We start from the raw sequence: 12,851 nt of genomic DNA on the forward strand, positions 1-12,851 counted from the left end.
GACCGGTCTCCCACCTTCCGTTTATTTCCAAAATTCTCGAAAAAACTGTTGCACAGCAGCTAAATGAACACTTAGTGACTAACAATCTCTGTGAACCTTTTCAATCCGGTTTCAGGGCAAATCACTCTACGGAGACAGCCCTCGCAAAAATGACTAATGATCTATTGCTAACGATGGATTCTGATGCGTCATCTATGTTGCTGCTTCTTGATCTTAGCGCCGCTTTCGATACCGTCGATCATAATATTTTATTAGAGCGTATCAAAACACGTATTGGTATGTCAGACTTAGCCTTGTCTTGGTTTAACTCTTATCTTACTGACAGGATGCAGTGCGTCTCCCATAACAATGTGACCTCGGACTATGTCAAGGTAACGTGCGGAGTTCCCCAGGGTTCGGTTCTTGGCCCTGCACTCTTTAGTATTTACATGCTGCCGCTGGGTGACATTATACGCAAGTACGGTGTTAGCTTTCACTGTTATGCTGATGACACTCAACTCTACATGCCCCTAAAGCTGACCAACACGCCGGACTGTAGTCAGCTGGAGGCGTGTCTTAATGAAATTAAACAATGGATGTCCGCTAACTTTTTGCAACTCAACGCTAAGAAAACGGAAATGCTGATTATCGGTCCTGCTAGACACCAACATCTATTTAATAATACCACCTTAACATTTGACAACCAAACAATTAAACAAGGAGACTCGGTAAAGAATCTGGGTATTATCTTCGACCCAACTCTCTCGTTTGAGTCACACATTAAGAGTGTTACTAAAACGGCCTTCTTTCATCTCCGTAATATCGCTAAAATTCGTTCCATCTTGTCCACTAGCGACGCTGAGATCATTATTCATGCGTTCGTTACGTCTCGTCTCGATTACTGTAACGTATTATTTTCGGGCCTCCCTATGTCTAGCATTAAAAGATTACAGTTGGTACAAAATGCGGCTGCTAGACTTTTGACAAAAACAAGAAAGTTTGATCATATTACGCCTATACTGGCTCACTTGCACTGGCTTCCTGTGCACTTAAGATGCGACTTTAAGGTTTTACTACTTACGTATAAAATATTACACGGTTTAGCTCCAGCCTATCTCGCCGATTGTATTGTACCATATGTCCCGACAAGAAATCTGCGTTCAAAGAACTCCGGCTCATTAGTGATTCCCAGAGCCAAAAAAAAGTCTGCGGGCTATAGAGCGTTTTCTATTCGGGCTCCAGCACTCTGGAATGCCCTCCCGGTAACAGTTAGAGATGCTACCTCAGTAGAAGCATTTAAGTCCCATCTTAAAACTCATTTGTATAATCTAGCCTTTAAATAGACCCCCCCTTTTTTAGACCAGTTGATCTGCCGTTTCTTTTCTTCTCTCCTCTTCTCCCCTGTCCCTTGCGAGGGGGAGTTGCATAGGTCCGGTGGCCATGGATGAAGTGCTGGCTGTCCAGAGCCGGGACCCCGGGTGGACCACTAGCCTGTGCATCGGTTGGGGACATCTCTGCGCTGCTGACCCGTCTCCGCTCGGGATGGTTTCCTGTTGGCCCCGCTGTGGACTGGACTCCCGCTGATGTGTTGGATCCACTGTGGACTGGACTTTCACAATGTTATGTCAGACCCACTCGACATCCGTTGCTTTCGGTCTCCCCTAGAGGGGGGGGGTTACCCACATATGCGGTCCTCTCCAAGGTTTCTCATAGTCATTCACCGACGTCCCACTGGGGTGAGTTTTTCCTTGCCCGTATGTGGGCTCTGTACCGAGGATGTCGTTGTGGCTTGTACAGCCCTTTGAGACACTTGTGATTTAGGGCTATATAAATAAACATTGATTGACATTGATTGAACATTAGCATGCTAACGGATATTATTCGACAAGTAACAAAATATTTGACACTGAGGTGAATACCTGCTAAATTTGCTAAAAAAACGAGCATTCTAATGTTACCATGCTAAAATGCTAACTGTAACATCTACGTACCGACATATATTTCTCTGAGGGGTGTACCTAAAATGTGTATTAAATGCTAGCATGCTACCATTAGCATGCCTCAAGTACCGACATATAACTGAGGTGATACCTACGAAACTAGCTAAAATATCTTGCGTAATAACTTTAGCATGCTGACGGATGTTATTCGACAAGTAACAAAATATTTGACGCTGAGGTGAATACCTGCTGAATTTGCTAAAAAAAACGAGCATTCTAATGCTAAAAGGCTAACTGTAACATACGTACCAACTTATATTTCTCTGAGGTATGTACCTGAAAATGGTGTTTAAAATGCTAGAATGCTAACATTAGCATGTCTCAAGTACCAACAGAGGCCTGAGGTGATACCTACGAAATTAGCTAAAATATCTTGCGTAATAACTTTAGCATGCTAACGGATGTTATTCGACAAGTAACAAAATATTTGACACTGAGGTGAATACCTGCTAAATTTGCTAAAAAAACGAGCATTCTAATGTTACCATGCTAAAATGCTAACTGTAACATACGTACCAACATATATTTCTCTGAGGGGTGTACCTAAAAATGTGTATTAAATGCTAGCATGCTACCATTAGCATGCCTCAAGTACCGACATATAACTGAGGTGATACCTACGAAATTAGCTAAAATATCTTGCGTAGTAACTTTAGCATGCTAACGGATGTTATTCGACAAGTAACAAAATATTTGACGCTGAAGTGATTACCTGCTAAATTTGCTAAAAAAAACGAGCATTCTAATGCTAAAAGGCTAACTGTAACATACGTACCAACATATATTTCTCTGAGGTATGTACCTGAAAATGGTGTTTAAAATGCTGGAATGCTAACATTAGCATGTCTCAAGTACCAACAGATGCCTGAGGTGATACCTACCAAATTAGCTAAAATATCTTGCATACTAACATTAGCATGCTAACGGATATTATTCGACAAGTAACAAAATATTTGACGCTGAGGTGAATACCTGCTAAATTTGCTAAAAAAACGAGCATTCTAATGTTACCATGCTAAAAGGCTAACTGTAACATACGTACCAACATATATTTCTCTGAGGGGTGTACCTAAAAATGTGTATTAAATGCTAGCATGCTACCATTAGCATGCCTCAAGTACCAACATATAACTGAGGTGATACCTACGAAACTAGCTAAAATATCTTGCATACTAACATTAGCATGCTAACGGATGTTATTCGACAAGTAACAAAATATTTGACACTGAGGTGAATACCTGCTAAATTTGCTCAAAAAAACGAGCATTCTAATGCTAAAAGGCTAACTGTAACATACGTACCAACTTATATTTCTCTGAGGTATGTACCTGAAAATGGTGTTTAAAATGCTAGAATGCTAACATTAGCATGTCTCAAGTACCAACAGAGGCCTGAGGTGATACCTAACAAATTAGCTAAAATATCTTGCATACTAACATTAGCATGCTAACGGATATTATTCGACAAGTAACAAAATATTTGACACTGAGGTGAATACCTGCTAAATTTGCTAAAAAAACGAGCATTCAAATGTTACCACGCTAAAAGGCTAACTGTAGCATACGTACCAACATATATTTCTCTGAGGTATGTACCTAAAAATGGTGTTTAAAATGCTAGAATGCTAACATTAGCATGCCTCAAGTACCAACATATAACTGAGGTGATACCTACGAAATTAGCTAAAATATCTTGCATACTAACATTAGCATGCTAACGGATATTATTCGACAAGTAACAAAATATTTGACACTGAGGTGAATACCTGCTAAATTTGCTAAAAAAACGAGCATTCTAATGTTACCATGCTAAAAGGCTAACTGTAACATACGTACCAACATATATTTCTCTGAGGTATGTACCTAAAAATGGTGTTTAAAATGCTAGAATGCTAACATTAGCATCTCTCGAGTACCAACAGATGCCTGAGGTGATACCTACGAAATTAGCTAAAATAAAAACTTGCATACTAATGTTAGCATGCTAACAGGTATCATTCAACACGTAACAAAATATTTGACACTGAGGTGATACCTAAGAAATTACTTAAAATATCTTGCATACTAACGTTAGCATGCTAACGGGTATCATTCGACAAGTAACAAAGTATTTGACAATGAGGTGAATACCTGTTAAATTTGCTAAAAAACGAGCATGCTAATGTTAGCGTGCTAAAATGCCAACTCTAACTTGTGTACCAACATATATTTGTCTGAGGTGTGTACCTAAAAATGGTGTTTAAAATGCTAGCATGCTAACATTAGCATGCCTCAAGTACCAACATATAACTGAGGTGATACCTACGAAATTAGCTAAAATATCTTGCATACTAACGTTAGCATGCTAACCGGTATCATTCGACAAGTAACAAAATATTTGACAATGAGGTGAATACATGCTAAATTTGCTAAAAAACGAGCATGCTAATGTTAGCATGCTAAAATGCCAACTCTAACTTGTGTTCCAACATATATTTGTCTGAGGGTTGTACCTAAAAATGTGTTTTAAATGCTACCATGCTAACATCAGCATGCCTCAAGTACCAACATATAACTGATGTGATACCTACGAAATTAGCTAAAATATCTTGCATACTAACGTTAGCATGCTAACGGGTATCATTCGACAAGTAACAAAATATTTGACACTGTGGTGTATACCTGCTAAATTTGCTGGAAAAAAAGCTAGCATTCTAATGTTAGCATGCTAAAATGCTAACTGTAACATACGTACCAACATGCATTCCTCTGAGGTATGTACCGAAAAACGGTGTTTAAAATGCTAACATTATCATGTCTCAAGTACCAACAGATGCCTGAGGTGATAGCTAAAAAAACAACAACTTGCAAACTCACGTTAGCACGCTAACGGGTATCATTCGTCGGGTAACTGCACAATTAGCAACAAAGCTAGCATGCTCATATTAGATTGCTAACGATTGTGCCGCGGGACGGTTAAAAATGAGCCACACGCCGCAAATTTTGGAATACATTTCGAGTATTCCATCATTTCAGTGAAGTAAAAAAACAAGCACAATTGCAAATTAGCATCCAAACAAAGACTGATGTGATGCACACTGAGCAAGGTTAGCGCCCTGCCATGACGCAACACAAGCTTGGAAATGATGGCGCTGACGCATCTGGCAGTCGGCGCCCACACACTCCATCTCTGACACTGTCCTTGTCAGAGGAACTTGCCACTGAGTTGGTTTGCAGAATAAATCCATCGCCTCGTTCTTGGTGGAAGTATTCTTGAGAGATGAGGAATGGTGCACTCGTCCAATATGCGGACTCTGTTTGATAGGTGCGGGAAACATGACGCGGTGGACAATGGCCGCATTGAGAAAAAAATGGAGTGATCATGTGATCAGGGTCATGACACATGCAAGGAGTTGCAGGAATTCCGGGAGGAGGCATGTCTTGCCACAACACCGCCTCTGGTTTGGGGGCAAGCTGCGATGACCAATCCACATCCACAGTGCCAAGCTAAGATACTAATAATCAAGACACTAATAAATAAGATAAGACACAAAAAATAATAAAAAAATAAAATAAAAAAATAAATATATATAAATATAAATCTATATATATATATATATATATATATATATATATATATATATATATATATATATATATATATATATATATATATATATATATATATATATATATATATATGTTAATATGATATTCAAAAACCAAAAAATATGTACATATTTTATTGTATTTTTTTTACAATTTGAATTTTTTTTTGTACAAAAAAATACATATATATGTATATTTTTATATATATATATATATATATATATATATATATATATATATATATATATATATATATATATATATATATATATATATATATATATATATATATATATATATATATATATATATATATATATATGAGGGCTGCAACTAACGATTAATTTGATAATCGATTAAGCTGTCGATTATTACTTCGATTAATCGATGAATAATCGGATAAAAGAGACAAACTACATTTCTATCCTATACAGTATTTTATTGGAAAAAAACAGCATACTGGCACCATACTTATTTTGGTTATTGTTTCTCAGCTGTTTGTAAATGTTGCAGTTTATAAATAAAGGTTTATTAAAAAAATAAAAATAAATAAAAACTCATAGATCCAACGAATCGATGACTAAATTAATCGGCAACTATTTTAATAATCGATTTTAATCGATTTAATCGATTATTTGTTGCAGCCCTAATATATATATATATATATATATATATATATATATATATATATATATATATATATATATATATATATATATATATATATATATATATATATAATGTTTTGTGTATTTTCTAAATATATATTTTAAGTAAGAAAATACAATAAAATATATACACATTTTATTGTTTTGTTTTTTTCCTAAAAAACAAATATATATATATATGTGTGTATAAAAAAACAACATATATATGTGTATTTTTATACATCTCTCTCTCTCTCTCTCTCTCTCTCTCTTTTTTAAATATCATATTAATATATACATATATATATATATATGTATACATACACACACACACACATATATATATATATATATATATATATATATATATATATATATATATATATATATATATATATACATATATGTATGTATATATATATATATATATATATATATATATATATATATATATATATATATATATATATATATATATATATATATATATATATATATATATATATATATGTTATTCTGTTATTTTTCACTAAAAATAGACCTTTGAACTAATCGATCCCCATGTATTCACAATAGTTTAAAACATACAATCCAGCTAAATTCACGGCAGAGTCAAATATAATAAAAACAAGTTTAACACAAATAAAAGAGGCAAACAACACGATGAAATGGAGCTGGCAGGCACAAGTCACACATGGTGCAGAGGGATGCGTCGCAGATAGCAGCACTCCCTAGTGGACTCCACTTTATTGGACACTGATGCGTTCAAGGTGATTCTTAATCTTCCTCAAGCTGCCACTACTGCATCCACCCCCCCTTGAGTGGGCCTGTCTTGACCACACGCTCTGACAGGCTAATGAAAAAAGGGCCAAATGCTGCCAAGGAAGCCAATTATGGGACTCAAATGACTTGGGGATGAATTGTTAAACGCCCTCGCACAAACACTGGCTTCTGGAAATACCGCCTCGAAAAGGCCACACCGAATTGGCCTCTATTTTGGGGCCGGTGCCCAAACGCAGGGGTCAAAGGTGAGGGACGGCTGAGGAAAATGCTCTGGGGGGGGGGGGGGGGGGTAAAACCGCCACAGTTCACTTCATCGCTCGCTTTGATTACATCGTTGCGCTCCTTTGCACCTGCTCCTGGCCGCCCCCTCCTGCAGGTGCGCTCCCTCTTGGCGGCTAACAGGAAAAGCACCGATTGGGGAGATTGAGGACAGGTGCAGCTGTCATTAAGCGTTGCACTTTGCTATACTTCACTTCTTCTTAGGAATATCCTCCAAAAAGTCCCATGAAGACCGGCATTGCATTGCAATTTTTTTAACCAAAATAACTCATGTAAATACATTTAATATGTTCCAGACACCAAAAACCCATTTTATAAGAAATATTCATAGCTAAAGTTAAAGTCACACCGCTAGTCTGCACCGTACTGAAAGCAGAACGAGTCCACAACGCTCGCCGAGAATCTTACTGTGGCATATAAAAATCGGACGTTTATCCATGAAAATATGAAGAAGCTGCTGATGGTGTGTTTGGCGGAGAAGCACACCCAGGAGTCCACTCTTCATTCCTTAATAAAACACTTGTTTGTACTACATTGTATTGTATTGTTTTTACACAATATTTATTATCTAAGAGCTTGTTTATATTTTTAAAACACATTTTTACACATACACCACAGTGTCAAATATTTTGTTACTGGTCGAATAATACTCGTTAGCATGCCAACGTTAGTATGCAAGATGTTTTAGCTAATTTCGTAGGTATCACCTCAGTTATATGTTGGTACTTGAGGCATGCTGATGTTAGCACGGTAGCATTTAAAACACATTTTTAGGTGCACCCCTCAGGCAAATATATGTTGGTACACAAGTTAAAGTTAGCATTTTAGCATGCTAACATTAGCATGCTCGTTTTTTTTAGCAAATTTAGCAGGTATTCACCTCAGTGTCAAATATTTTGTTACTTGTCGAATGATACCCGTAGCATGCTAACATTAGCATGCAAGCTTTTTTAGCCAATTTCGTATGTATCAACTCAGGCATCTGTTGGTACTTGATGCATGCTAATGTTAGCATGCTAGAATTTTAAACACCATTTTTAGGTGCATACCTCAGAGAAATATATGTTGGTACGTATGTTACAGTTAGCATTTTAGCATGGTAACATTAGAATGCTAGCTTTTTTTCAGCAAAATTTAGCAGGTTAAACCACAGTGTCAACTATTTGTTACTGGTCGAATAATACCCGTTAGCATGCTAACGTTGGTATGCAAGATATTTTTAGCTAATTTCGTAGGTATCACCTCAGTTGTATGTTGGTACTTGAGGCATGCTGATGTTAGCATGGTAGCATTTAAAACACATTTTTAGGTGCACCCCTCAGGCAAATATATGTTGGTACACAAGTTAGAGTTAGCATTTTAGCATGCTAACATTAGCATGCTCGTTTTTTTAGCAAATTTAGCAGGTATTCACCTCAGTGTCAAATATTTTGTTACTTGTCGAATGATACCCGTAGCATGCTAACATTAGTATGCGAGCTTTTTTAGCTAATTTCGTATGTATCACCTCAGGCATCTGTTGGTATTTGATGCATGCTAATGTTAGCATGCTAGAATTTTAAACACCATTTTTAGGTGCATACCTCAGAGAAATATATTTTGGTACGTATGTTACAGTTAGCATTTTAGCATGGTAACATTAGAATGCTAGCTTTTTTTCAGCAAAATTTAGCAGGTATAAACCACAGTGTCAAATATTTTGTTACTGGTCGAATAATACCCGTTAGCATGCTAACGTTGGTATGCAAGATATTTTTAGCTAATTTCGTAGGTATCACCTCAGTTATATGTTGGTAATAATGTGCTGTTTTGGGCGGGTCAAGCACCGATTAAATCGCTTTTAATTCATTTTAATGGGCGGCGTTGACTCGTATCCTGAGTTGCTGCTGTGTTAAATAGCACAGTAGCTAACATGCCTTAGAAACTGTCCCTAAAGAAAGTAAAAAAGCGAGAGTGGAAATAGTACAGTAAGTGTTTGTTTTATTGTGGTTAGTTTTGTATGTTTAGCACCTAGCAATGATGCTAATGCTATGGTGTTACAATAAAGCTACATCCGTTTAACACTCGGCTTCTAAAACGTATTGCTCATCCTCTTTGTGTTCGGGCTCAAAAATATGGATTGTACTTTTTCCTAAAGTAATGGTTGTTGGCTCTCGCAAAGTCTGCTTGATGAGCGTTGTTGTCGATGGGGAAGGGATCTGCGATTCGTCCTCCACATCATGCATGGTTCACGTTACTTGTCTCCTCGTTATCTCTCAAAGTGGCTCGGGAATCTCCGTGAGATTGATACTATTTTGATCATATCTATTTCTCCGCAAACTTTGCAAGTCTTTTGGTGTCATAAATCAGACAGATATGATAGTAGTTTCAATATGGAGGCCACTTGTTCAACTCTTTATCTAGAAACCCCCCCTAAATAATGTGTTTTTATTAGTTGTTCTTTGTTTTGTTGGTTTCCCTTATTTGATTGTAAAGATTAGCTGATACACAATGTTATCAGTGGATGATACGTATTACAAAATATTAGAGCGTTAAAATGTAATATTGGAAATGATCGGTATCGGTTTTTTATTATCAGTATCGTTTTTTTTTGTTTTTAAATTTATTTTTTTTTTTTAATTAAATCCACATAAAAAACACAAGATACACTTACAATTAGTGCACCAACCCAAAAAACCTCCCTCCCCCATTTACACTCATTCACACAAAAGGGTTGTTTCTTTCTGTTATTAATATTCTGCTTCCTACATTATATATCAATATATATCAATACAGTCTGCAAGGGATACAGTCCGTAAGCACACATGATTGTGCGTGCTGCTGCTCCACTAATAATACTAAACTTTAACAGTTAATTTTACACATTTTCATTAATTACTAGTTTCTATGTAACTGTTTTTATATTGTTTTACTTTCTTTTTTATTCAAGAAAATGTTTTTAATTTATTTATCTTATTTTATTTTATTCATTTTTTAAAAAAGTACCTTATCTTCACCATACCTGGTTGTCCAAATTAGGCATAACAATGTGTTAATTCCACGACTGTATATATCGGTTGATATCGGTATCGGTTGATATCGGTATCGGTAATTAAAGAGTTGGACAATATCGGCATATCGGATATCGGCAAAAAGCCATTATCGGACATCCCTACAAAATATCATTATTATTATTATGATTATTCTAGCATTTATGCATCTCCTGCTGATTAAGTCTCCCCCTGTCTTTAAAATCCAGTGACATCACATGTGAACCGATACGATACCAATCTGGTCTAGATCTAATTAAAAAACTGGCTAATTACGATAACTGCTGCCTAATTGGTATATTTTGTTTTATTATCACACTTCTGACTCTTTTAGTTTAATGTTTTAGTTTGTGGTGTGTTTTTGTTGTTGTTGTTGCACCCTAAAAAATGTTAATACTGTAAGTATTGTAGTTATTACGCACCAGCTGTTTGATACATCTGTGTTGTAGTTTTTCATGAACACGTTTGGCATGAGAACTAGTTTACAAAGTAGATATCAGCCTGGATGATGCCTTCAAATGTTCCGGTTCAATCTGCACATTTTGAAAAACCTATAAGAACAATGTCTTATAAAAATATATTGCTGTAGAATAAATACCAGTAGTTAATACTATGATCAATGATAATAGCAAAAACTACATGTGGTATAGAAATACTAATGGAAATATAAGTTGTTGCACACAGGATGTTATTGGTAGACATGTTTAACCAACATGTACTATGAGTGTACATGGATATTGGATTAAAAAAAAAAAAAAAAAAAAAATAAAAAATAAAAAATAAAAATAAAAAAATAAAAAAATAAAAAAATAAAAAAAAGATATAGGATACCTGTTGGTGTATGTTTTTTCTGTGTATATATTTGTACAGTTATTTATTCTGTGTACAAGGTGTATTCGTAACATTTTGTGTAAAGGAACATTTTCACATGTCTACTGTTGCGTCAGACCAGTTCTTCCTCCCCAGGGAATCTAAGTTCCTGGTCAATCCCAACTTCTTTCGATGACATATATGCTGAGTAAGAAGGACCATCAAGACAGAATTGGAATATTTTCAAGTGTTACTAAAGCTTTCGGAGATCAGTTTAACCAATACATTCATATTGGTTACTCTAGTTCAGGGGTCACCAACGCAGTGCCCGCGGGCACCAGGTAACCCGTAAGGACCAGATGAGTAGCCCGCTGGCCTGTTCTAAAAATAGCTCAAATAGCAGCACTTACCAGTGAGCTGCCTCTATTTTTTAAATTGTATTTATTTATTAGCAAGCTGGTCTCGCTTTGCTCGACATTTTTAATTCTAAGAGAGACAAAACTCAAATAGAATTTGAAAATCCAAGAAAATATTTTAAAGACTTGGTCTTCACTTGTTTAAATAAATTCATAAATGTTTTTACTTTGCTTCTAATAACTTTCAGAAAGACAATTTTAGAGAAAAAAATACAACCTTAAAAATTATTTTAGGATTTTTAAACACATATACCTTTTTACCTTTTAAATTCCTTCCTCTTCTTTCCTGACAATTTAAATCAATGTTCAAGTAAATGTATTGTTTTTATTGTAAAGAATAATAAATACATTTTAATTTAATTCTTCATTTTAGCTTCTGTTTTTTCGACGAAGAATATTTGTGAAATATTTCTTCAAACTTATTATGATTCAAATTCAAAAAAATTATTCTGGCAAATCTAGAAAATCTGTAGAATCAAATTTAATTCTTATTTCAAAGTCTTTTGAATTTCTTTTAAAATTTTTGTTCTGGAAAATCTAGAAGAAATAATGATTTGTCTTTGTTAGAAATATAGCTTAGTCCAATTTGTTATATATTCTAACAAAGTGTAGATTGGATTTTAACCTATTTAAAACATGTCATCAAAATTCTGAAATTAATCTTAATCAGGAAAAATTACTAATGATGTTCCATAAATTATTTTATTAATTTTTTCAAAAAGATTCGAATTAGCTAGTTTTTCTCTTCTTTTTTTCAGTTGAATTTTGAATTTTAAAGAGTCGAAATTGAAGATAAACTATGTTTCAAAATGTAATTGTCTTTTTTTTTGGTGTTTTCTCCTCTTTTAAACCGTTCAATTAAGTGTAAATATAATTAATTATTAATAATAACATAGAGTTAAAGGTAAATTGAGCAAATTGGCTATTTCTGGCAATTTTTTTAAGTGTGTATCAAACTGGTAGCCCTTCGCATTAATCAGTACCCAAGAAGTAGCTCTTGGTTTCAAAAAGGTTGCTGACCCCTGCTCTAGTTGATCTGACATTCAAAGGGAAAAGCCAACTTCTTGCACACAAAGAAAGCCCCCCGCCCCTCTGCCCCTCGATACACCGATAAGGAAGATTTGGGGGTTTGGTTTCACATTCCTGATGGTTTAAGACACTCAACAGACAATCTGAAGACAAAGAGAGACAGGTAGAATATACAAAGGAAAGGTACTAGCTACTCTAAACATGGCTATGTAAAAAGAAAGAACTCTTAAACATATATGCATCCTCCACACTACGAAACTCAAGATCAGAGCCTGGCGTCAGAATAATTGTA

At 35.2% G+C, this 12,851-nt stretch overlaps 1 protein-coding gene across 2 annotated transcripts in view; it reads right to left on the minus strand.

Moving 5' to 3' along the window:
• Positions 1 to 12,851, minus strand: part of gria4a (glutamate receptor, ionotropic, AMPA 4a) — a 351,871-nt gene that overhangs the window by 222,830 nt on the left and 116,190 nt on the right. The window lies entirely within an intron of this gene.

This window comes from Entelurus aequoreus, linkage group LG13 (assembly GCF_033978785.1).
Source record: "Entelurus aequoreus isolate RoL-2023_Sb linkage group LG13, RoL_Eaeq_v1.1, whole genome shotgun sequence".
Classification (NCBI taxonomy): Eukaryota; Metazoa; Chordata; class Actinopteri; order Syngnathiformes; family Syngnathidae; genus Entelurus; species Entelurus aequoreus.